At 39.9% G+C, this 27,315-nt stretch overlaps 1 protein-coding gene across 4 annotated transcripts in view; it reads left to right on the top strand.

The window, feature by feature from the left end:
• Positions 1 to 27,315, top strand: part of ASAP1 (ArfGAP with SH3 domain, ankyrin repeat and PH domain 1) — a 401,437-nt gene that overhangs the window by 114,911 nt on the left and 259,211 nt on the right. The gene's annotated exons all lie outside the window — the stretch shown is intronic.

The raw sequence follows: 27,315 nt of genomic DNA, 5'->3' as shown, positions 1-27,315 counted from the left end.
CTGCAAAGGGAAGTAGTCTTATTTCAGTTTGTAGCAATGAGAAAGGTTTATCTGGACAAGTTCACAGCAAAAATATGAGAGAGTCACATTTTGAACCCAGTTGTTTCTGTTGCTAGAGCCCATTTTAGGTACATTATACAAAGCTGTTGAGAAACAAGAGCTAAAGTAGAAGTAGGTTTGTTTGTACTTTTGGGTATACTGTATAGGATTGTAGAACTGAACTCAGCCTACTCTTCATGGCTACATGTGTAATTTTCATTCTGAGGCACTTAAATAGACTCAAGAAGGATTATATATTAAGACAAGCAGAATTCCCAGAAGATGACAATGACAAAGCATGGGTTTATTTGATAGATGCCTGCCCTCTCCCCTGTACACAGAGACACAGACACACAGTTAATCTGGGAATGGCAAGAGTGATCCATCATGAAGTTTACCCACAGGCCATATTCCCTTTGGCAGTATAAACATTAAATGCTCAAGAAGACCTCACATCAGATTAAGTTCAATTTAGTTTGATCCTGACATTTTTGAGCATCATTTATGGTAGATGCTGAGGAAAGGGTGACAGAATGAATTAACTAACACAGTTTCTGCTCACAGGGTCTTCACAGATGAATGGAAGGTGGGTGCCCCAGTTAATCGTAATGTAGCATAATAGGGGATATGGTGTGCTGGTATACTAGTTCTTGCTGCTTTGGGAGTAAGAGTGAGGCCGTGACTGATAACACCTGGAGAGATCTTAGACGGTCCCTTCTGACCTAGACTGTGAAGTATAGATGAGGAAAACATTCCAGGCAGAGGAGACTGTTTGAGCAAAGGCCAAAGGTGGGAAAGTACAGGGTGGGAGGGGACTCCCATTTGGTGGGTGGTGGGGTCAGCATCTCCATGGCAGGGTAATGGCTTTATTTCATGTTTATTCAATTTGGTTTGATGAATTAGTCAATCTCAATCGTTCTCTTCCCCTCCCTCCGTCCCCTCCCTCCGTCCCCTCCCTCCGTCCCCTCCCTCCGTCCCCTCCCTCCATCCCCTCCCTCCGTCCCCTCCCTCCGTCCCCTCCCTCCGTCCCCTCCCTCCCCTCCCTCTTTCCTTCTGCCTCAGATGCCCTTTATGTTTTGCTGGTGACGAGTGTGGGAGAGAATCATTTTCAGCTGGGTCTGGCTGCAATGAAAATGTCCTGTTTGACAAACTGAGGAATTAGACTGCAACTGTATTTCCCTGAAAGCTAGGGTAGTAGCTGTAATGTCAATCATCACTTCCTTTGGGGGGTAGGACAGGAGGGAAGTGGTGACTTAGGGCTGCAGGGTGTGTTGAGTAGAAAATCATTTGAATAAATACGGCTGTGCTAGTCAAGTTGATGAGTACATATGGCTTCTCACTGAGTCATGTGGTTTTACTCCAAAGAGAGCAAAGGTGGTACCATCTGAGTTGCTCCATTGGAGAAGTATAACATATAGTAGGTGGTCAGTAAATTTTTATTCAAAGAACTAATGCATTTATGTGGCTTTTTAGTTAGTCTCTATTTCAGACTGTTGCCTCTCTTTTTTTCTTAAAATGTAAAGAACTTTTGTTTTTTAAAAATTTAGTATACCTGGGTTTTTTGTTAGCTGCATTTTAATATGAGCCAATAACATAATTGTAAGGGATATTTGAAGTCAGTAGACCAGCGTTCTCTTGTGGAATGTTGAGGAAGTCATATAGCCACCCACCCAGTGTGGGTGATCGATTTGGATCAGCTGACCTCTGAAGGCCTCTTGCACATAGTCCCTTGGGAAGGAAATGAGTAAATCCAAGGTCCTGAATCCTTGGTCTGCCCTTTGGGGATACTTGGGATGTGGTAACTGTGCAAGTTTTGCATAGTCCTAAGTGAAAGTGGCCGAGTCTGAACTGTGTAGTGTCCTCAACAGAGGAGGTGCTCATTCCACATCTGGACCACAGTTGGACACCATTGCCATATTTTGAGAGGAGCAGCAGAGAGTAGGATAGTGACAGAGCTTGAAGTTGTTTTGTGAAAGTGGTTCAGGAAACTATTGGTGCCTTGGTCAGAAAAGAGGCAGTGATAGAGGGGATGAGGGCAAGGTTAACCTTTGGACTGTTGGAGGGGTCATGTGCCCTGATACCAATCATCTGGTCAGAAATGGAACAAGGCCTCAGAGAGTCACAGGGTCTACTCAGGAGTGACACAAGCAGAAGCCATATGCTGTTGGTCAAAAATCTGATCAAGGGAAGTTATCACAACTTTTTGTGATGAGTATGTGCCCAGAGCCTGCCACAGAGGGCAGATACTCAGAACTTACTTTTATTTGGCAAAATTAGGTTTATTGCTTTTCCCTCCCATATTCCAAAAATTGATGTCAGTTTATTGTAACAAAAATAACACAAAGGTTCAGTCACCTATGCTTGTCACTGCTCTAAGACTGTTGTCCTCTGTAAATAGCGGCTAATCATTAAGAGCATGGGCTTTGGTCAGGTATGCCCAGATTTGAATCTTACTGCACCACCATTTAGTAATTGTCTGCACTTGGTCCAGGGACGTTTTGTTTCCACACCTCATGGTAGTCTTCTCATCTATAATAGTACTGATCTCAGAGAGTTATTATGATGATAGTTGAGAAATGTACATAAAAACTTAAGTTCTTAGTAAATGTTAGCCAGCACAGTAGTGGTTGTAGAAGTAGAATTAGTAGAAAGTGATAAAATTGCAAATGTGTGTACTATTTTCCAAAAGTGGGATCGTATTAAATAATCTGTTTTAAAACTTCCCATTTCCCTTTAACATTATATTGAGCAGTAGTAACCTGTGTTATTAGGTAGTCTCCCAAATCGTAATTTTGTATAACAGCTTTATTGAGCTATGATTCCCATACCATACTTCATTTATTTAAAGTGTACATTCAGTGGGTTTTAATACATTCACAGAGTTGTAAAATCAATTTTAAAACCTTTTAATCACCCCAGAAAGAAACTCCGAACCCATTAACAGCCACTCCCCATTTCCCCCCCCAAACCTCTGGTCCTAGGCAACCATTAATCCACCTTCTGTTTTTATGGGTTTGCTTATTCAGAACATTTTCAACCCCAAATTTTTAATGATCGCATAATATTTTATTATGTGGATGTGCCACAGTTTAGCAGCTATTCTACCTGCTGTCAGACGTTTATTTTCATCATAGGTAAAGTTTATATTGGTCCTTTAACAATTTCAGTAGAGTGACCTACAAGTTACATACTTGTAATTAGTTTAGATGTATGTGAACTCTTCTGCTGTGGGGTCCTACATGCCTGTGCTGTGAGATGTTCCTGAAGAGCCTTGGGAGCTGGGAGCCTGGAGCCACTGAGGAAATCAGCACCCACTGACACACCACTCTGAGGACCACTGCAGCTGCTCAAGGAAGCTCATCCAACACCTTGGATGCAGGAGGCTGGGAGGAAGGGAGGGAAGGAAGGAATGAGTAATTTATTTGAGCAAAGCTGTTGGAAGACAGACCAAACATAAGGATAGCCAAGGCACCATCAACTCTTAAAATAGTGTGCCCCAATTTCAAACCCAAGGACAGATCCTAGTGGGGCCAGAGTGCAGGGAAAAATTCATGACATCTCTGCAGAAAGATGGAGCCACCCCATCAGGAATACCACCTCATAGCAATAAACCAAAATCTCTTTGCTCCTGGCGTCTGATCATTCTGCCACCTCCATGAAATCCCCCTTAGCTACTTGGGTGCCTACTTCTGGAGCATTCATTCTGCTTTTCCTATCTGGAGCATGCTGCTTTGATGCAAAGACTAATCTGAGGAGGGGAAGGAATAGTCACAGTAAGTCTGATGTGCCAGAGTCTGAAGGACTTAACATGACTAGCGGTAATAAAAGGGATCCTCAAGCATAGGCATTCATCATCTCTGAATCTCTTTTATGGAAACATTTTCAAGGCCCAAGGATAGGAGACGGGGTGTGGTAAAATGCATTGAGTTCATGCTTTGATTTTAAACGCCAGGATTATCATGGAAGAATGTTTCTGCACATTTGCCGTCTGGCTGTCTTAATGTGCTCAAGTTTAGAAGACTCATTCATTTGTTATTCCTGGTGTTTTCTCTACCCTTTGCTGGCCTCCAGATGGAGGCACTGCTAATTCAGTTTGATTAGCGTTGAGTAGGGTGCTTAAGCCTCTCTTAGGGAAGATGAAAATGAAACTTGTTGCAACAGGAGCTCAGCGGTGTTGCATTGACTACTAATTCAGATACATCATTTTTTTTCTTGGTGTGCATTGAAACTTGTATTTTATTTGTGGTGGAAAATTGCTCAAGGCATTTCAGCCCCTTTGTAGTTAAATTAATGATCTTAATGCAGAATTCACTGTTTTATACAATAAAAAGGAGGGAATTAGGAAAGTGTGGACCCTCGTAGGCAGTTGAATACTCAAGCTTTAGCAAGTAGGCACCAGAGTACTATCATCAGGGCAGTATGTTTGTGAAAACAAACTCCTTTGCTTGTTCTATCATAGCATTAATGAGCACTGGGGCTTTTCTGTTTCCTCTGGCCTCAATAAAGGATGTGCTCTGGGAGGTCGGCAGGGATGCAGTGCATTGATGTTAAGTGCTACTTCCTGAAAGCCTTCTCTTGTTTTCCACAGCAGTCTGCTTCATAGGAATATAGATGGTTAAGGATACATGCTGCAGTCTGAAAAGACCTGGATTTTTAAACTAGCTCTGCTTTGGCAAGTTACCTAAATTCTGTTTTCACATTTGTGAATTGGGGATAATGATAGTACTTAACGTGTTGTTGTGAAGGATGAATGAGAAAATTCTATATAAGGTGCTTATAGCACCGTGCTTGGCTTTCTTAGTATTCCATAAAGATTGTGTTTACAGTTACCAGTTGTATGATTTGGGCTTATTTAACCTCTGTGAGTGTCAGTTTTTTCATCTATAATGTGAGGACAAAAGTACCCATTTCAGCAGCAATTTTGTAAGGGGTGAGAATACCTCTGTTGGGTATTCTGCATATCAGCATATGTTAGTTAATGTTGTAACACGAATTTCATTCAGCTATATGTACTGTAACTGTTTTTTTTTAAGTATCAGTCTCCAAAGCATAGGGAGGATTATCTTTGTATGCTAAAAATGCCTTGTTCAACACAATAGCTAATCAACAAATGGTCCTTAGTTTAGGAAAAATGTGTCTGTCTTTGTTCATAGGGTGAGCAAAATGTGATAAATGGTATAGATGTCTTTCTCTTAACAAGAATGTTTGTGTGTGGTTACCTGAATTCATCTTTTCTCATTGTGTGCTGCTTGAATTTGGCCATAGTGCTAAAAAATTGCATTCCATTTGCCTTTGGATACTCTGGTTTGCTCAGTTCTCTTTACAGTTAAAAAGAAACCACTAGGTTTGGTCCCAAGAGAGAGCTAGATGTAAACTCACCTCAATTTTCAGGAAAGGAAGTCTTGAAAGCCAACTTGTTAATTCACTACTGCTGCTTACCCTTCCCCCACTCCCACATCAATGGCATTCTGATTCCTAAATTAATAATGCTCGGTTAGGAACAGACTCACCTCCCTCTGGAAGGGTCTGACAGCAGGCTGTGATGAACAGCAACCAGGGCTCTGGCTTTTGGAGGTTTATGGTCTCAGCTGTAATGTCACATTTGCTTGGCTTTTGCAAAGCAACTCTCCTGCTTCCTGCACTAGATAGCCCCTTCTTTTGACACTAGCTGAGTAAGAAAGGGTGGGCCTTTTGTTTTCAAAAGTGGTGCTGTAAAAAATGAGCAGTTAAGATGTGGACTATGTGAATGTTCATTACAAGAATCTTAAGCATCTGAATAAAACAGATTACGTTTCCATAGGATCAGAGGTCTTATATTTTATCTGATTTTATGAATTATGCTTCTTCAGTTGATATGGAGTTAAATTAGGATATAATTTATTCTCTTTGAACACTTTTGAGTCATCCAGTATAAGTGCAATCAGCTCCTGGCTATCCGATGTTCTTGTTCCAGTCAAGCACTTCCACAAGCCAGTTCACTTCACTGTGCCCCAGTCTCCTCTTCCATTAAAAAAAAGGGTCAACCTGAGATCATCTTTCAGGTTATATAGTGAAAGTTTTTTCACTATAGCTTTTTAAAAAAAAATTTTTATTTTATTTATTTTGTTTTTTTTTAATTGTGAAAAATAGCATATATACAAAAAAAAGCAAGACATTTCAAAGCACACTGCAACAATTAGTTATGGAACAGATTTCAGGGTTTGTTATGGGCTATAGTCCCATAATTTTGTTTTTTCCTTCTAGCTACTTCACTATAGCTTTCTAAGAATAACTTTTCTGCAAGTAGAGCAAGCTATCCTGTTGGGTTTGAGATTCAACCTTTGAATCTCCACCTGCTCCCAAGACAGCCCTGAGTGCTCACACGCCCTCTCCCAGATGCAGGTGTCTGCTTACCCGGATACTTACCTTCTTGTTCCATTATGGAAAAAGAAAAGTGAGCTTAATGTTTCTGGAAGCACAGACAGCTTGAAGAGAAGCGGGGCTGAGTGATGATCCTTCTTGCAGCCTTGGGAGGGCCCTGCCAAAATCAGCCAGACCTTTATGATTAGAAGCTCCCAGAACCTTTACGGAAAGTTGGCTTCTGTGGATTTGATGGTTAACTCTGAAGGTTCAGTTCATTAGCATCTAACAGAGCTGATGTGGGGCAGGAGGGAGATGCCTAATGTGTTTTTAAACTCCTGGAGGAATAGGGCAATATCTGAGGAAGTGGCACTGTAAGGACATCCTTGGAAGCTCCAGGAGCCAGGAGCAAGAAGGGAGAAGCCCTCCTGCATATGCTCCTCTGTGTTTTTGAGATTTATTTATCCAAATAAATTTTTATGCCTGGTACTCTACTGGATGGTGGGATATAGATGAGAGCATGCCCTCAAGGGCCTCCCGGCTGGAGGGGAAAGATCTGCCATTTATTGAGCATCTGCTAAGTGCCCACATTGGGCTAGAGGCTTTATGTACATATGTACACTAATTCTAACACAGTATGGTGAGCATTTTACAAGTGGTGTCTACAAACAGCTCTTGGAACCTGGAGGAGGCAGGGACACATTCAAGCTGGAGTTGGGAAGTAGGGGCAAAGGAAGTAGATAGAAGTAGGAGGGGTTGAAAATGGCTATTCAAATGAGGTGGGAAGCTCAGCTCTGCCACACAAGTGTTGGCACTTTCTTATATAGGAGTACAGGGAATTAACAAGTTAAGAAATCTTGTGCCTTGGGAAGACCTTGTATTTGTCTGAAAGAGTCAAGTAAATTTAACGATACCTTTCCCCATGCCTGCGTTTGTTATAGCTTTTAAAGGTTTATTTATTGATTTCAGAAAAGTGGAACAAGATTTTGCTTCTCTACACCGTTGTATTATAAGCCTCAAGAATTTTTCAGCCCTTCTTTCTCATTCCTGAATGAGTGTCTGGAGAGTAATGTTCTTGCTTTCATAGAATGGCAGAGCGCCATCCATTTGCTTCTGCCTTGGGAAGTCTGATAGAGGCTAGTCCTCAGAGTACTTGGTGATGAGAACAGGCTGGTTACTGCCATGCTGTCACAGCGAGTGGTTGCTTTTCTGTTTCAAGAGACACAGATTCTCTTTTGTCCTTGTGGACAACTATTGTGTCCTTAGCGCTTGGGGCACTGGCACTGCAGCAGATGCATTGACGTTTACCTCGGGTTGCCCATTCTCGTCTTGGTCTTTCTACAGTCACTTTGATTCCACAAAAGTCTAAGTTAGGGTGGGCCATGATGGCTCAGTGGCAGAGTTCTCACCTGCCATGCCAGGGACTCGGGCTCGATTGCCAGTGCCTGCCCATGTATAAATAATAATAATAATAATAAATAAAAATTAAAAAGTCTACAGTAGCACAAAACCTGGGTGGCAGCTGGTCCTTGGGATGTGTTAGATATGAGCCCCAAACCATGTGCCACATCCTCCTTGACGCCTTCTCAGATTCTCTGACCTGGAAATTATCATTTCCTTTTCTCAGCTCTGCAGATATTTGTCCCTTCTTTTTGCTATTATCCCATTCTGTCCTTTGTTAGAGTTATTTGTATGTGCATACTGTCTCTTCTACCAGATTCTAAACCCACTTAGGCAAAAACTGGATGCTCTTCACATGTGTGTTCTGTACGTTCTTCACAATACCTAGCATCAGAATTTGCCATACTAAGCATTTGATAAATACGAGGCAATTTGGGATCACATCAATATAATTCCTCTGTAGGAGGCAGCCAGGAATTGAACACCTGAGTTCAGCAGATTGCAGTAGCTCCAAATTTTATTTGCATCTAAGGCAGGGAATGGTGGTTAGTTGTAGCATTTTAATTTTTTTGCCACAGATGGCATAAAATTCATCTGCAGAAAAGCTTTCTCTTGGTACTTAATTTGAGTATGAATTTTTATCTGTCAGCTCTTTAGACAGTTTGTCACTTACATACCTATCTAGTCAGTCTTCATTTTTAAGTTATTTTATTGACTTTAAAATTTTTGTTTTCTGCTCTTCTTGTTTTTGTCACCTAATTTTTTTCTCAGCAAGAAACTTAGGACCTTAAGACAGTGTAAGCAGTAGCATCCTCAGCACAGTATTTATGATTTGTTCTTCCAGTTCGGGGCTCTTTGCTACATGTTTTTAAAAGCAAGTTTAAGTTGATAAAGAAAGTAGCTCAGTTAGATTCAGATTTAGCATGTATCTTTTCACTGTCTCTTTCGAGCCAGGCACTGTGCTAGGCTCTTGCACATACATTGTTTCATTTTATCATAGGAAATCATAACAGGGAGAAATTTTTGTGATTATTAAGAGCCTTCCATCTCATACTAGGTAATGAATACTGTAGTGCAATAGAGTGTGACAAGATAACTGATGTTACAGGACAAACATGATATATCTTGGAGGGATATTTGGTTTTACTCAGAAATTTGGGGGTGGTAGTATGGATTAATTGACAATTTAGATCACAATTAATCCTTTTATATTTAAATAATCGTGGGAATATAGAGAAGAATACACAACTTGCAGAAGTATTGGTGATAAAACAATTAGGATTATGCACTTAGAATAACTGCTTTAGGATTCATCCTCTGCCTTCTGAGGTACTTTGTGGAAGAGTTTGAGAAACTCTGATTTAGTGGGTGCATCTCTCTTTTTATTGCTGTAGAAACTGAGATCCCAGAGTTCACATCCCTATCTGTGTACAAAAGTGGGACCTGAACTCCAATTACTTGATTATCATTGACTCTGTCATGTTACCTGCTTCTCCTTGCCCTTATGAAACTTTGGTGCTGGACTGGGCATCTGTGTGTAAACTGAGATGGTCAAATGAATGGAGCTTGAAAATCAGTCATCCTCACAGAGATGGGATATTACCACAGTTATTGTGCAAAAACACTGTATAATATATACAGCTTTATAGTCTGCTTTTTAAGCTTATAATGTAAGATTTGTTTTCTCCATGTCATTAAAAGCTTTTAACACTCCATTTTAGTGGGTGCATAATATTCCATTGTGTGGATACCCCTACTTAACTTATTCATTTTCCAGTTACTGATGTTGGTTTTTTCTTTTTCTGTTAGAATACACTCAGTCTTCTGCTCATTTTTCTGATGACTTCTTTAGGAAGATATCTCAGAAGTGGAGTTGCTGGGTCTAGGGCTCTTAACATATTGCCAAATGTTTTTCAGAAATGCTATATCCATTAACGCACCCACTGGCAGGTCTGAGTATGCCCATCTCCAAGGGCAAGGTAGGCTCTGACTCCCCATTCTTTTGGTTTGTCAATACTGTCTCTGTTTTGGACTGCCTCAGTATTTCCACATCCCTGCAGGAAGGACAGGTGTACCCTGTCCTGGGGCAAGTTCAAACTTTCAGGACCTGGGGGCAAGTCATTATCATCTTTTGAGTTAGTTTCTCTGTCCTCATTTTCTTTTTAGTTTTCATTCACTAATACCATAACCTGTCAGGGAAATGCCACGGATTTTCCTCAAATGGTTGTCTTTCCCTTTTTTTTTTTTTAAGAAACAGAAATGCTTCTCTTAAAATTAGCAGCACTGGGGGCTGCTTTCTGGCTACATGATCCAACTTGACAGTAACTTAAATGAGTGTTCCACTCTATTTCTGACTGTGCTAAGCTTCCTTGCCATCTTCTAGCATTCTTCTTCACCAGGGTGCGCAGCTTTTAGTTTCTTCTCCAAGTCACCACAGCAGTTGCTGCAGAGGAAGTCAAGATTGTGTCGAACACTTCAGAAGACTGACTCTGGTGCTGACTGTAGGAGTGATTGGTCTGACGGTCTAATAAATTGTGTTAATTTTCTTTTTTAGTTATGCATTCACGTACAGCAAATGACCCAGCTTTTTATTCTACCTTTGGGTGTTAGGGTTGCTTGATTTCTTTCCTTTCCCGTCCTCCTGAAGCAGGCCATTGTTGTGGTGTAGACACCAGTGAACTGTGTTAGCGGCACTGCTTTGGTCTGCTGATCTTTTTTTTCTTTCTTTCTTTCTATTCTACCTGTATTTAGTTTGACTTAGTGTCTTATTTCTGAGATGGGGAAAAGGTTTCTTCAAACTTCTGGTCTTAATTTGAGAGAAACATGGGGCTGAATCCCAACTCTTTATCATGTATCAGTTTCAAGGTCTTGGAAGAGGAGCCAAACTTCCGCTCTTGTTATCTGCAAAAGGAGCTAGCAGTAGCCTTTCACTGGGCTGTTGGGCAAATTAATCCTCTAACCCTTTCTGTACCACCTGATCCCTCTAACCTCAGGTATAGCAAATGCTTCTCATCAGAAAAACACCATCTGGTCCGTGGATTCCGGATTCCATCAAACTATTAAATGCTTTTCCTTTTTGTCTTGTCATAGAAACTCTATCAGTGGTTGCTTTCTGCACACCCATTTGCAAACAGTTTCCTGTTCCTTATTTTAGCTATTTCTATATAAGTGATTAATGGTGCAGTAACCATTTCTTCATCAGCCCTTCCTCAGCTCTCCCCACCCTGCCACCCTCCAGTATTACAGGGTCTTTATTGCTACCATGTCAGTTGGCAGCGCATTTGTTCTTTTCAGAAAGGGCCTCTGGTCCCACATTCATATTTTGAGCCATGCTGTTACCCGAGTTAGCAATTGTCAGTGGTAGCACGGATAATGTCTAAAGGATGGTGGGTTAAAGTTTCAGGAGTGGGTCTAGAACTCCCTGGCTAGCTCACAGGTTTATACATACTTTTATTTATTTATTCAGCAATCATTTGCTGACCATCTGCAATGTTCCAGACGCTCTTAACACCATTAGCACAAAACAGGTCTCGGAAGCTCACAAAATGAAGTTAACTGGTTTATGGGTTAAGTACAGTGAACTGTGAGAGGTGTTATGACAGTACCTATACAGGTTCCCTTGGAGCATAAATGATGGCTAAAAAACCATCCTTGAGAATGTGGACTCATCTTGATTCACAGAGTAGATCCAACCCCTTTGCTTCTACTTTGAATTACTCCACTGTGGAATCATAGAAACTCAGAGGCAGCTCGGTGAATCATGAAGTTCAGCCCTCTACCTACAGTAGTTGAAGCTTTGCAGTGTTCTTTGACATTTTAGTTCATCCATCATCCCCTGGGGGTTTCCCATTCCCTCTTGACCAGTTTTTGCTGAGAAAGGGGGTATATCATGACCATTTTGGCTATGTGGTGTTAACATCTAATGATATGGTGAGTGGGTGAGTGAAGAATAAAAGGAACCCCGACTTGCTTTGGGTACCTTCTTTTAAATTTATATGAGAAAAAACTCTGTGCTTAGCACATTTTTTGAGATGTTTTTCCTTTTTAACATATTTGTGGCATTTCCTAAAAGATTTCGTTATAGGTAACTATAGAGATTTAATAGAAAAGTGAGAGATGTGGAACTAAAAGCAAAATAAGAATGGGCTTGAAGGTGTATAATGTACCAGTAGTGGGCCTGGCACTCTCAGTAGGGTGTCCTATATTTAAAAACCGTTAGGAGACATTGACCTTCCAATTTCCCTGGCCTCTTTTTAGTGAATTGTGTAATATTGGAAATCCTGTCTCATGTCCATTTCCATATTTCCCTTCATTTGATCATTGGCTTATATTAGGATTAGGTGGGGCTGCATGTATTAGGAAAAACAAAGCAAGAAAAACAGAGACATATTTGATAGCTTATTTCTTTGTTACCTAAAAAGTCTGAATGTAGGCTTGGAATGCCAGGTCTGTGGTGTCGTCAGGGTCTCAGGCTTCCGGATTTGCACCCACCTTCCTCAGCACGTAGCTTTTATCCTCAAGGACACCTCTTGGCTTAAGATAGCTACCCGGGCTCCACTATTGCTTCTGAGATGCAGATTCTAAAAAGGAAAGGGAAAATTGGACGCTCTTCGTTGAGTTAGTTTGCTCTTTAGCCCACAAAACACTCCACTCATCTTATTGACTAGGACTTATTGGCTACATCTGGTTGTAGGAGAGGTTAGGAATTGTAGTATTATATTCCCAGTGGTAAAATATTCTGCTAAAAATCAGGGTTCTGATGCTAAGGAAGAAGGAGAGAATGGATGTTGTTCAGGCATCAGTAGTGTCTGTCACATCAGGGGGTATTTGGAGTAGAGAGAGTGAAGCTGAGAGGTGGAAGAAGGCAGCGTTAGGAGTCACCAGTACAGACACTGAAGTGGCTGTGGTGGAAAGAATTGTGGATAGGTGGTAAAGTTATTTAAGCATTAGTGTCATGGAGCCAGAGAAAGATAGTTGGCATGAACCTCAAAAGAGAATGTTGAATGATGGTGGTATAACAGTGGTCTCAAATGGGTTTATTTGTGTGCCTACTGTTGCATTTTTGCCCGTGTCCTCAGTGTGCCAGGCATAGTAACAGGCTTCTATTTAACATTCCAAGTGGGTAGGCCAAATGTTGGCTCACGGGAATATCTGTCTGTATCACTGAACGTGGGAGCTGGGGATCTGCTAATGGAGGTGTTCTGTTCTATATACCACATGGGAACAGAGTACTGGAGAGCAGAGTGTGGAAAGCTTGCCTGGGCTTTGGGATAGCACAGGGCTGGGTGTGTGTAGCTCCTAGTGTAGGTATTAGCTGGGCAAACTACTTACAATTTCTAGACCTCTACATCCCTATTGAAAAATTGGAGTAGAAATGTGTAGCTTTTGGGTCATTTTTTTTCTTCTCCAAATCTCAGTTGCCTCATCTATAAAATGGGTGTTGTAAAAATTAGATCCCCTTTTGTAATATGGTACAAAAGGATCTCTGCAGTGTGCCTAACAATTAAGAACTGGTGCTTCACAGGTGTTCCGCCCTCTCCCCCTCCTCTTTTCAAAGTGTTTCGAGAACCTCATAAAAAGTGATATGGAGGTTAAAAAGTTAAACGTCAAGGATGTCATAGTCTGAAAGATTTGTCCACTCAGTGAAATGTATGGAAGCAAGTTCACCTTTCTGACCCAGAGAGAAAGGCCTTGAAAATGATTAGGTTGGCCTTTTCCAGCCAAATTGGATGCCATTAGAGGGTGGCAGTCTAGCCTTTCACTGATATTATTCATTTACATATGATACTTTTATTTTCAAGTTGGTATCCTGTGACATTGAGTTAGTGATTGGGGGACTGCCTGCCACCTTAGGGGTGACTGCAACAAAGCAGTGTGAGAAGGGAGCCACAAAACTACAGGTTGCACTGAAGTGGTCAGAGAGGAGGAGGGCATGCATATGTAGTGAAGAGGTGTAACTGCTGGCTGGGTCTGTTCCTTCACGTTGAAAGATTGATTTCCCTCTGCAAAGACTGTTAAGATGGTCAGAGCTTATAGTGTTAAGTTGGGAGTCTTTTTCCATAGAGCATAAATAATGTTGGAAATAAAAATTCAGAAAATATCAGTATTCTGCTGCTGATGATTTTAGGCAGTGAAGCTAATTTTCTTTTCTTTTCTTAACTGAAACCTCTGTTTTTTTTTGTGAGGACATTGAATATGTGTTCTGCTGCCAAATGGAGTTTCCCATTTTCAAATTGCAGCTTCGTAGTTGGGCAGTATAAACCGTAATTTGAGAATACCGCAAGGCTAGCCTTTTAGTCTGCAGATAACTGTAGATTTGCGTGAAAGCATTACTTTAAAACAGTTTTGTTCTCTGGCCTATTATTGCAAAGCAAGATGGCAATTTCCTTTCTAAAGCAAGAGATTTGAAAGGAGGGCAAAATTTATACGTGATCTCACTGAGAGTTAGGGCAGCGAGAATGAGGAAAGGAAGTAGACCTTTATACTTAATATTTTAAGGTTATTTTTTTATTTTTGTTAGAGGTGGCAATATATGGATTTAGCTTATTTGGGGGATCCACCAATATTGCTTTAAAGTTATCTGTAGCATTTCCCTGCTCACCAGGTCCTTCAGCCAGCTTATCTCCTCCTTCCATTTGTAATATTCCAAATATTAAGCTAGAGAACAGGAACATTTGGCTGTGTGAAAATAAGAATATTAAAAGACGCTTAAGGAAGAAGAATAAAAATCCCATCAGTTCACTAGTGTTCTTTCATAAACAGGTTTGTGCAACCTGCTCTATCTACTTGTCTTCATTTGCCAAGTCATTTTGTTTAATTTTTTAATTTAATGAGCCACCAGGCTACTGTAATTGGATGACTTATAGAAAGGTGAATGCATTCATTCAATGCCTTTCTCAGGTGCTCATTCCCTAATCTCATTTGGCTTAGAATCACATAGGTAAAACCCAAATCCAGAATTCAAGGATATGACTAAATGGCAAAATATGTTAAGCAACTAGTCTTATGTTTTAAGGAGAAAAAAATTGCCTTATCTCTGCCAGGACTTATTTCCATGGTGGTTGAGCAAGGGGTTTAAAAATCAGACAGATCTAGGTTCATGTTGTGTGACCGTGAGTGATTTATTTAATTTCACAAAGCCTTGTCTTCATCTATAAGTAGACTATAGTAATAGTACCCACCTGTAGGCTTGGTTCAGTGAGATGATGCCTGTAAAGTGCTTAGCTCAGAGCTTGGTTCCTAAGGAGTACTCAGCCCTTCCTCTCTTCCTCAGTTCTCTATTTTCTTAGTTAAATAGTTTTTTCTGGAGCCAGATTCACCCATTTTTTGTTTGGCTTTTTATTTTTGACAAATTCAAGTAAGTATTTACTCTTTGTCCTCACATTGCTTGTTGAGGACTCAGCAGAGCTGATCAGCTGGAATCTATAAATTAAGCAATGACTGTGTTGTCTCATGTTTTAATACTTGTTACATATTTTTTCATTTTCTCCCCATTTGCATTTCTTATTTCACATACCATTTTGTAATTATTTTATTCAGTGTCCCTTCTGGAGGGCAAGGAATTTGTATCTTCTTTTTCCTTCTATGGTTTTGTTTCCTATTTTTGGCAGGACAGTTTCCTTAATTTCTTCACATTCACCACTATCTTTGAGGATCTCAGGAGTTGGAAATAGTTGGAGGATTTTGTCCTTCACATTCTTTTTTGTGTGTTATGCATTCTGTATAATTCAGAAGTAATTGTGGTAATCCAGGTGTCTAAGTGTTACAGTGGTGACATTCGATTAGGAATCCTCACATTATGTCTGGATAGCTGCAATTCCTTTAGCATCCCCTCTGCCCTGGGAGCTGCCCCAGCACCCAGTAATTGCCTGGTAGGCCACATGATCATCTGAAGCATGTAAATTAAGCAGTGGCTTTGTTGTCTTATGTTTAATACTCATCACATATTGTAACTCTGATTTGGAAAGACCTTTTTCAAACAGATGAAGTAAGCTGGTAGTTCTTGAATTTCAGGGTGCATAAAATCACATGGGGACTTTTAAAAACATACATTGCTGGTCCCCTCCCTCAGATTCTGACTCCACAAGTCTGGGATGGGACCTGAAGATTTGCATGTCTAACAAGTCACCAAGATGATGCTTGATGCTGGTAGTCCAGGTACCATACTCTGAGGACCACTGAAATAAACAGAGCAACTCCAGTATCACACTGAGGTTCAGGAGATATGATAAAAATAAGACAAGGTTCTGCCACTCAGTGAGTCTATGGAAAGTCTAATGGGCAAGAGAGAGAGAGAAACCGATAATTTCAACACAGTATGGAAAATTGTGTGGTAGAGGTAAATCTTAGTTCTGTGTTCAGATATTGGTGAAATACATTTCTGAATTGAACGCCCTACCCTACCAATTCACTGAAAAGAACTAGTTGAGCTACTCAGTTGAGTGATTTTCAGTTGCCAGCAGTAGAGCCGGAACATTGGCTGACCTCTTTGAAACATTAATGCAATAATTTATCTAAAGGGGCTGAGAGAACTGTAGCCTACCTCTCACAACTCCTCAACTCTACCCTCAGGCTTCTCCTGGACCAAAACATCCTTTGGTGCAGTGGATCTAAGACAGCTTTTGTTACGTGTTAGGACTGAACATATCCCTAATGCAGAAGATATTCACCATCAAAGGGACGGTCACCTGGGATGTGCAGTGCAGGTTACCTTTCTTTGTAAACCAGAAAACAGAGCGCTTGCTCTTCTCCTTTCCTTTTAATGATGTTGTGTTCTGTTTGCCTTAGATGAAATATAGTTCTGGTCTGTCTGATCCCCTTCAAAGACATTATTATGTGTCCAAGGCTAGGCAATCAATTGCACAGATCCTGCAGAGGTGACAGCTAGCTCCTTTAGCATGTCACTTCGATCGTGGGTGGTTTTCATGTAGAATTTAATAAGATGAATAAGCAAGTGTGTACTTGCACATAGGTGTTCTAGGCTAAATTTGAGTCTCCTCATTTAGAGGGAAAACAATTAATAGCAAATCTTTATGGGTCATATTTAAGTGACCATTGTATTAAAATATTACTGTCATTACCTAGAGGTTTTTGTCATTTTACTTAAAGGTGGATTTTTTTCATCATCTAGCTTGGCTTATGATAATCATTTGACACAGCAGCTTTGCTTTCTGTAATTATATATCACTATAGTATATATTTCTTATTTTGCCCTTTTTAAAATATGTTTTAATACCTGAAAAATGAATATGCATTGAAAAATGACTAGGAAGAAATAGAACACAGTGTCAATAGAGATTATCTAAGGGATAGAATTGACAATAGTTATTTTATTCGTTTTCTGTAATTTATAGAATTTCCATCTATGTGGATTTTTTTCTTAATTTTGTAAAAATATGATCATTGTGAAAAACTTAGAGAAAATAGGAAAGAAAATTTAAAATCACCCAGGACTTCACCACCTAGATCACAGAGCGTGTGCATTTTGGTGTATTAGACTCCCCTCACTTGTAGACAGCAGAGCAGATGTGCTTAATTTCCCAGGCCCTGTGATTCTTTCCTTTTGTACGTTTCTGACAATCTGCCCCAGACAGTATTTTCACAGTGATTGTCCCCTCCACAATAGGAGCCCTTGCTGAGTCTAACAAATAAGCGTCCTTCATAATAGGGCTGTAAACAGGAACCTCATTAATGAAATACTGTCCTCTTTCAGACGGTGGCCTGGTTTGTCTTTAGACCCAAACTTGTTCGGCATGTACTCTACCCTAAAGTGTAATTTACACATTGTGTTGCCAGTTTGTGATACTTGTTTATTTATAGTAAAGCTCAAATGTGTAGGGAAACAGGAATGGTTTCTACACTGAGCCCATTAAGAAAATTTTCTGTTGAGTGTGGACTGAACTTAAGAGATTGTTTCCTGTAATGTAATTGGCTTAAAGCATCCCTATTTTAACATGCCTGCTCAAGACAATTTTCAGAGTTTTTTTTAAGCTAATAAATATGTGATTTGGTGATGGAATCTATAAATAAAGTGACCTATTCTTAACTATATTGCTGGTGTGCTTTCCAGGAGGCCTTTGTGGTTTGACTAATGAAATCTTTCAGAAGTGATCCTCTGAACCCTCTGTCTAGTTAATATCACTACTGTTGCTTTTATGATTTAATTACCTTTGTGGTTTAATTCACTTAATGACACATCCATTACCATGGAGTTTACACTCTTCACCCCTCTCTCTTAGTATTTGCTTGATGACTCCTGAGGTCAAGGAGAGGTTGATGGGTGATTTCATGCTATTAAAATTAAGTGGTTTTTATTTTGTATGGGCTAAATCTGTCTTACTTGATTAAAACAGTCCCTTTTAATTTTAATTAGTGCATGGAAACTAATTCTTCCATTTGATAATTTTCTCATTCATAATACCATCAAGTTGAGCTTATGCTATATTTTTTATTTGTAGAGAATGAGTTTATAAAATCCTTTCATATTTATTCTACAATTTAATCCCACACCCTCAAAGTAATATGGTAGATATTATTATCCTCATTTTGCAGATGAGGAAGCTAAGGCAAAGAAATCAATAAGAGTTTACACAGTGAGTATGGCTAGTATGGGGCAGAAGAGGGGCTATTCCACTATTGAAACTGGACAACTGGAATATTGCAATTGAGAAAAGAGATTCTGTTTCATTGTTGTCTTTGGAATTGCTACCCTAGTGCTAACATCTGAAAAAATACATCCTAAATCTCATCTTGAATTCTGGTGTTTGAGAAATTGGTGTTATGAGTTGAATTGCATCTCTTCCCCAAAAGATGTGTTCAAGTTCTAATTCCTAGTCCCATGAATGTGGCCTTATTTGGAAATAGAAAGAAGGAAATATTTGAAGAGGCAGTTAACTAAGATATGGACAAACTGGATTAGGGTGGGCCCTAAACCCTATATGACTAGTGTCCTTATAAGAAGAGGAAATTTGGACACAGAGACAGATAGGAGAGGAGAAAATGCCATGTGAAGATGGAGGTGGAAAGTGAAGTGCTGCAGCTGCAAGCCAAAGAACACAGAGGATTGCCAGCAAACACCAGAAGCCAGAATAGACAAGGAAGGATTCTCCCTTCCAGGTTTCATAGGGTTCGGGCCCTGTATATACCATGATCTCAGCCTTCTAGACCCCAGAACTGTTAGACAATAAATTTCTGTTGTTTTAAGCCACCTAGTTTGTGGTACTTTGTTATGGCACCCCTAGGAAGCTAAGACTGTTGGCTTGTTCACATCTTCAAGTTTTGTGTGTTTTGCCATGAGTTCATGTTGCAGTGTGACTTGTGATTCACTAGTGCTAAACGTCTAGTTTTGGAGTAACCAAAATTTGTTCTTACTTGATTCCTTTAGAACCAGTTTCTACTTGCGTGGAGTTTTTTCCCCCGCTTTCCCCCCAGCCATGACTGAGGTGTCAGGAATCTCCACTACCCCCCAGCTATGCTAGTCTCTGTGTAGAGCCCTTTGGTGGCTCCCCAGGGCTTATATGGTGAGAGCCACACTTGTGCTTGTCTCCGCCATCTCCAGCAGCATTCACATGTCTTTATTCGTGGCAGACCATGTAGATGCTCTCCCTACTGTTTACCTATTCAGTTTTACCCACTCTTGAAGGCTCAATGTAAGTGTTATATCCCCTGAAGTCTTCCCTCAGAGTTTTTTCACCTCTCTCAGCTGAGCCAGATTAACACTTCTCATCTGCTGTTCTGTAGCAGTATGTATACCTGTCTTAGCACTTATTCTTTTGAAATGATTTACTTACCTGTCTTTCTTTGCCCACCACTCCACCCCAGAACTGAATTTCTTAAAAGTACAGACTATGTCCCAGTCTAAACACTGAGTTTCTTCAATAGCAGGCACTTAAAAAAGGATTAGCAAATAGATAATCCCAGTACCTAGTACAGTAACACTTGGTGCATAGTAGGTTCTTCATATACGTTCACTGAAGGAAAATCTAAAATCTAAGGCTGTGCTGATCACCTCTCACCTCTTAATCATGTGCATGTAAGTAATACATGCTGTAGGCCATCTCTGGGAAATTTAGTATACCAGACTGACTCCCTTTCCTTCAGCTGCCTAATGATGGCTGTAGACTCTTCTTCATTCTACATACTCACCCCTTTTTAGTTGGTATAACTGAGGGAATTATAATTGTTTTTTATACAACTGGCATGTTGGAAAAACCGAGTCTATTGCTGAGAAGAACACAAAAATGACTTCTCAATTATCCATGTTTGAGACTTCCTTTCTCTGTTTCTTCCCGGATGGTAATGTCAAAAAATAAATGAGACTGCATAGTATTGTTTTTTGTTTGTTTTTCGTATGCTGTATGGCAGGGGTCACATTTCATTCTTTTTCCATGTGAATATCCCATTATTGCAGCATCATTCGTTGAATTTTTGTTTGTTTTTTCTTTCATTTGCTTGTTTGTTTATTTTGGGGAGGTGCATGGGCCAGAATCAACTGGGTTTCCTGCATGGCGGGCGAGAATTCTACCACGGAACTACCCTTGCATCCTCCTGCATAGTATTGTTTTATCAAAGATCTTAAACTTATTGAATTTTTGCTTGTGATACTATAACAATTTTAAGGAAATATTTGTATCTTACTCTAAAAGGGCTCAGTTATTTTATATACATACAAGCGTATACCAAATCACAAATGTGTAACTTCAATTTAGTTCTGATTAACATTTTATTCATTGGATAGTTCAGTTTATCCCCTATATCTAGACTTCTACCTATATCTAGACTTCTTATTTTGACTGTAGTCTGATGTTGGGTTATTTTGAGTTGGAATTTGAAGTTATGAATCTATTTTATCATCCAAATTGGAGAAAAACCTTGGTATCTTATACTTTCAATGGACAGCTGTGAAAATCTTAGCTTGTAGAATTTTGAAGCCATGACTTGTAAAATTTATTATTACGATGGATTGTTATATGTATTTAAAATATCCCTATAATAATTGAAGAAGCTTGTGATAGCATTAGAAATTCAAGAATATATTGCCAGGAGCAAATGGAATGATAGGTTTGAAACTTTCCTAAATTAATTTTATGTCAGGAAATGGAACCAATAAAGTTGTGCAAAAGTTATTTCTCTCAAGTGCATTTTAATAGAAAGTAAAATATCTGTTTTATGTATTTTGAAGAGACAGCAAAATTATAGTAGAAGAAGTAAGAATTTTGGAGCCAGAAATACCTGGGTTCAAGTTCCAGCGTCACCATTCACTACTTTACAGCTTTGGGTTAAGTTTTGACTTCCGTGGGCCTTTTGATTTCCTGCAGTATGGGAATTGGGAATTGGGGGTGCTTATCCTTTTCCTACCTAGAAGCTCAAATGAGAGGTGGAAGGGAAATTTAAGTTGTTGAGCACTATACAGAGGTATATGTCTCTCTTATGGAGAAAATAAGAGAAAAACCAGAGGCATGGAGACATAAGATTTTATGAGTTGCTCAGCACTGCTTAACTCTTAGAACCACTAGAGAGATCCACAGGCCCATTGCTATAGTTTGTACATGCTGTAGGTCAGCAGTCCCCATCTTGGGACCCTGTTTTATTTTTTTGTACAGAATCAGATAAAAAGTTAGTGACCTTCAATTAGTTAAATATTATTTACTGAACATTCGCTATATTCATTTATTCAAAAATATTAAATTAAGCACTTACTGTGATTGTAATTTTTTTAGATGCTGGGGTCTACAGTGATGCAGTGATAAAACACAGACATCTTTGTAAAGAGTACATTTTGGGGGAGACAGACAATAAACAAATGTAAAAATGATTTCAGATGGTGAGAACTGCTATGAAGGGAACAAATAGATAATTTGATCAAGTTGGGGTACGGAAGGTTTGGTTAAGGATTGCCCAGAGATACCTGTTTAAGGAAATTGCATTTGAGCTGCATCGTGAGGTGTGAGAAGAACTAGCTGGGACATGAGCGCTCCAGACTGAGGGATTTAATGCAGAAGTTCTGAGCTGGGGACAGGCCCCATGTGCTGGAAGAACAGAAATAAGGTTTTGTGGCTTGGTGTAGTGAAGTCCACATTTCTAACTTGGTATGGCCCTGAAAGATTGTAGTTTTAATTGAAGGCAAAAAGTACCATAGAGATGAAACAAAGATAGATACAAATAAGTGTTATTATGGTGTATTATGAATGCTAGAGGGTTTATGTGGTTCTTTGGAACTTACTTCAAGAGTATACTATAAACGTATGTATTAAATCGCTCCCCAGCTCCATTTCTTTCATCCTTACATGTACTAATTTAGTCTCTGGCTAAGAGCTGAGTTTATTTCCACCTTGTGCCCTAAGGTTATTGAACTTTAATGCGTGGTCTCTCCCATCACAAATTTTAGAGGAGATTTAAAGACCAGTTTGCTGAACCTTTGAACATTTGATCATGTGGGTCCTTTGGGACTTGGTGCTAATGACAGTGTAGATGGTCTTCTTTTTGCTGCTGAATTGATTCTGTGGCTTAAAAACACACACACATTTATCAAAGGCTAAAAGGATTGTCAGTGTAGGGAGAGGGCATTAAAACAAAAGCCATTATGCAAGTGACTGGTGAAAGGTAATCATTTATGTATATTTATAGTGACTTTCATGAATAAAAATCAGCAAATCTGTGAGTGAGTGAATGACTCACTAAATAATATTTAAAATAAAAGGTAACATATTAAGGGCTTGTTCTTTGCTAGAGCTACTGCAATAGTTAGGCTTTCTCATACTTACTGCTTCACGAATCCTTCCAAGAACCCCATCAGGTCAGTGTTATTGGCACCATTTTTGAGGTCAGAAATCTAAAGCCTCATCATGTTAAAACTGCTTGTGTGAGGTCTTCTTGTCAGTCAGTGGCTGACTGATGATGTCAGGACTGTAAGCAGAGGACATTGAGAGAATTTTGTCTGGGGAGAAGAGGTGGTGAATATAAGTAAGGAGACCTGTGTGAATAAGAGGAACCCAAATTAGCTGATAAGGTACTTCAAAAACAGCTACTACTGGGTGTGAAGTCCTTGTACTGATCCGTAAGATACAGTCTCTTAGGGCTTTGTGGTGGCTAGTGAAAGCTAATAGTGAAGTCCATTTGAATGATGAATGCTTAAGGTTCAAGTTACTTCTTAATTTTTCTTGAGGTGTTTAGTTTCCTGACTTCTAAAATGCGGATGATTGATTAGACATTATAAAAATGAATGAATCCATCAGTATTGATTGAGTGCCTACAATAGAATTGTCTAAGCACTATGGATAAAGCGATTAAAAAAAAACATGCTAAGAATTTGTACTCATTGAACTTATTTTCTAATGGGGGCAGACAGTCAACACATATGCAAAGAAGTATACAATATATCAGGTGATAGATGATATGAAAAAAAACAAGGTGGGTTAAGTATAAGTGATGGGGGCTGGGGGAGCATAGCATGATAACTCTATGAGCAAATACTTGAAGGCTGTAAGGGACTTAGCTGTACAGATATTGGGGGCAGAGGACTGAGTGCAAAGATACTAAGTAGGACATGCCTGGCAGATTCAAAAATAGCACAGTGGCCAACGTGTAAAGTGTGTGAAGAAGAAGTGGAAGGTTGGAAAGATGGCAGAGCCAGATCGTGCTGGGTCTTGTGACCATTGAAAAGATTACCTTTTACTCTGAATAGGGAATCTTTGGAGAGTTTTGAGTAGGATGTACGACTTCCAGCTACTCTGGAAAGAAGACTTTGGATGGTACAGGGTAGAAGGAGGGACCCCAGTTAGGAGGCTCTTGGAGTGGTTCAGATGAGGTTATCATGTAGTGATAATATTCCTCCTTCATAGAATTGTCAGAGGATTTTGAGAAAAGAATACATCTGAGGCATCTGGCAAAATGCTGGTTGTTCATCAAACCTCAGGTCCTTTCTCTATATTGCTTATAAAACTGTGTGTACTCTTGTGACAGTTCTCAACTTGGCCACTTCGAAGTCTCCAAAAGTGTTCTTCAAAAAATTTTTTTCATCTTGTACCCTTAGCAGAAAAATCTTTTTGCTCACAGACCTCCAGTTTCTTTCCTTATAAAATATACAATAATTCTGCTGATATATTATAAAATATGTGCACACTTATGACCAAGGTTAAGATAAAAGTAAGGTTGTTGTGCACAGACATTGGGGTTGACAGATATTTAGAAGACCACTGGTTGTATAAACATAAATGTGTACAGCATGTTTCAGGAATGGCTGATTTGTAAAGTTTGGCTTTGTGGCCCTGCTCCATTATTACGTGATACTTTGTTGATCATGACCAGATTCTTTAATTAAAGTAGTTTTTATCTTTATTCAATTATATTAGTATTACAATGCCAGAAATTGAAGAAGAAAATTGTGTTCCTTTTTAGGGTAGATGTGTCAGTTTTTCAAATATGACTCCTGGAGATTGATTAGATGTTCACTTCTGCTTAGAGCTAGAGCAGAGAAACAATATAGAAGCTGCTCTTTTCTGAACATTGTAAAATATTAATACATATTCTGTTCCATCATAAGACCTAGGAATCATTTTCTTAGCAAAAATGTAGACTTTATCCTAAAACACTGATTCTCAGTGGGGGGTGGGGGGCAATTTTGCCTCCAAGGGACATTTGGCAATGCCTAGAAACATTTTTGATTGTCAGCGGCTGAGGAGAAGAGATGCTGCTAAACATCCTACAACACACTAGACACACTCAAAACAAAGAATTCCATGGCTCAAAAACATCAGTAGTGCCGATACTGAGAAACTTTGTTCTAAATATATTGTGAATAGTGTAAAGAAAATATTTTAAACTTTCCTGTGCTTGAGTGTATAGTTTGAAAACCCCAGTCTGAAAACAATCCTAGCAGCAAAATATATTATAGATGCCATTTTATGAGTGGAGAAGCAGACTCAGGGATGTAAGTAATATTACTCTGGTTATTCTGCTAGTAAATGGCCCAAGCCAGGATTCACATTCCTATACAGGAATCTTATGGTAGTGTGTATTATTTGGGACTTCCTTTCTGTACTAGGTTTGGATTCTTGCGTTTGTAACCAAAAATGTCTTGTGTTTCTCATAGTGACTTAAATTTCTTAAAAATTTTTTTTCATCTCAAGTCATTAAAACTTCTTTGAGTACATACTGGATTGCCCAGTGCTGTGGAAGCAACAGTTGGAAAAGCTATAGCTTCTGGTCTCAGGGAGCTCTCAATCTGGTTGTCTCCTGGTTCTGTATTTCTTCATAGTTTTCTCCCTTTTAATATGGTTGCCCCAGGAGATAAAAGTACAGAGATACTTGTTCTCTCTGGTTCAGCTCTTCTCAGCCCCAGAACCAAAAACCTTTTTTCCTCTGGGATACTATTTGTTTAATGAGGCTAATGAAACTTGCGATAACTCCCTCCCTTCTACCCTCAGTTGGAGTTGGTGCCTGTCTCCGGGGCTTGGCTGCCAGCTTTGGCCTTCTCCCGTGGCCATCAGTCTAGTTCTACCTGCGGATGGCAGCTTACCTGGATAAAGAAGTTGGTGGTTCTTTTCAGTGCCCACTCGGCCTGCCTCTTGATCTGTTCCTCTGCTTGCCATGAAGAACGACGACTGGAACTGTTGGTTTAAAAGCCAGCATTTTCCCGTAATCAGAATGACACTCCCAATCCATGGAGTGAGTTGGCAAAGGAGATAGTCAAAATATCATCATTCGATTCTCCTAATACTTCACTTGTACGAAGCCAGACTCTGGGGGATAATGTTTTTGACACCTTTACAGAGTTTTGTAGAAATAAAGAGTTATAGAGATGTTGGTTGGTTGTTGTTAGATACACTGTCTGCATTAAGGGGTGAAAGGGATGGGCTTAAGGCTTCAAACGAGAAGCTTAAGTGCCGTCTGAAAGATGTAGACGTTTCTATGAGTATCCTGAAGGAAAATCTTATTTCCTTTAGCCGTAGACTTGAGATCTCTGAAAATCAGACTCAGAATCTTATTGTTAGAGTAGCAACTTTACAACGTAAACTGAAATCTCAGTCTTGCATAGTGTCTGCCGTTAAAGTGAGGGCATTGATTGGAAAGGAGTGGGACCCTGAAAAATGGGATGGTGACATATGGATTGATTATGATGTTGGGGGCGAGGTTGAAACCCTAGGCCATGCTGAGTCCTCTCTAGATAACCCTGTAATAGTCTGCCCTGAGGACATAGCTGCCCCACCCCCAGCCTGCCTTGAGGAATTGGCCACCCAACCTCCTCCTGAAGGGATTAGCCCTAGAGTGATTAATCCTGTTTCACCAGATGAAACTGCAAATGAAGGCCCTGAAGCAAATGACTTGGAAGATATTTCTAATTCTTTTCATGACCCACCCCCACCACCCCTCATTTCTTCTAGACCTATAACTAGACTAAAGTCCCAACAGGCCCCTAAAGGTGAGGTACAAAGTATCACACATGAGGAGGTACGTTATACTCCAAAAGAACTGTGTGAGTTTTCCAATTTATATAGACAGAAATCAGGGGAATATGTGTGGCAATGGATTTTAAGAGTGTGGGATAATGGTGGGAGGAATATAAGGCTGGATCAGGCTGAATTTATTGATATGGGCCCACTAAGCAGAGATTCTGCATTCATTGTTATAGCTCGAGTGGGTAGAAAAGGTGTTAACAGCTTGTTTGGGTGGTTGGTTGAAACATGATCAAAAGGTGGCCAACATTACCTGAGGTTGAAATGCCAGAACTGCCCTGGTATAATGTAGATGAAGGGATCCAGAGGCTTAGAGACATTGGAATGTTAGAGTGGATTTATCATGCAAAACCTGCTCTTACACCCCAGGAATGTCCAGAGGATGCACCTTTTACCACTTTTACCAGAACAGTGAGAAATAAATTTGTGAGACTAGCACCATCATCCCTAAAGAGCTCTGTGGTTGTACTTCTCTGTAGGTCGGGTATTACTGTAGGAACTGCTGTCACTGAGCTAGAATCCTTAAACACAACGGGGATGACAGGATCCCGAGTTGGCAGGAGCCAAGTGGCAGCATTTAATCACCAAAGACAGGGTAGACGTGGCTATTATAATAGACAGCAAACGCAAAGGAGGCATCAAAATTATATGACACGCAGAGATTTGTGGCATTGGCTAGTAAATTATTGGGTACCTAGAAATACAATAGAAGGGCAGTCTACTAAATTCTTGTTGGAGCTGTATAAACAAAAGAGTTCTAGGTCAAGGGAACAGAAGTGTAACCTGAATTACAAAAACACAGAGTCACGCCCCCGTAATCAATTTCCAGACTTGAAACAGTTTACATACCCTAAGCCCCTTGAATGAAGGGGGGACCACGTCCCTATGAGGGAGAAACCTGTTACACTGCCACAAATTTATACTGCTAATCTTCCTCTTAGTCTTCCCCAAGGAGACAAACAGCCTTTAAAAAAAAAAGCCAGCATTTTTGTTTGGGTTTTTTGCCTCTTCCTTTTTAGCACCTCTCTCGTCTCGTTCAACCTTGGAGATTGCTATTCGATAGTGGCACATCTTCTATATCTTG

Source organism: Tamandua tetradactyla, chromosome 6 (genome assembly GCF_023851605.1).
Source record: "Tamandua tetradactyla isolate mTamTet1 chromosome 6, mTamTet1.pri, whole genome shotgun sequence".
Classification (NCBI taxonomy): domain Eukaryota; kingdom Metazoa; phylum Chordata; class Mammalia; order Pilosa; family Myrmecophagidae; genus Tamandua; species Tamandua tetradactyla.
This window is presented reverse-complemented; position numbering and strand designations above follow the sequence as displayed.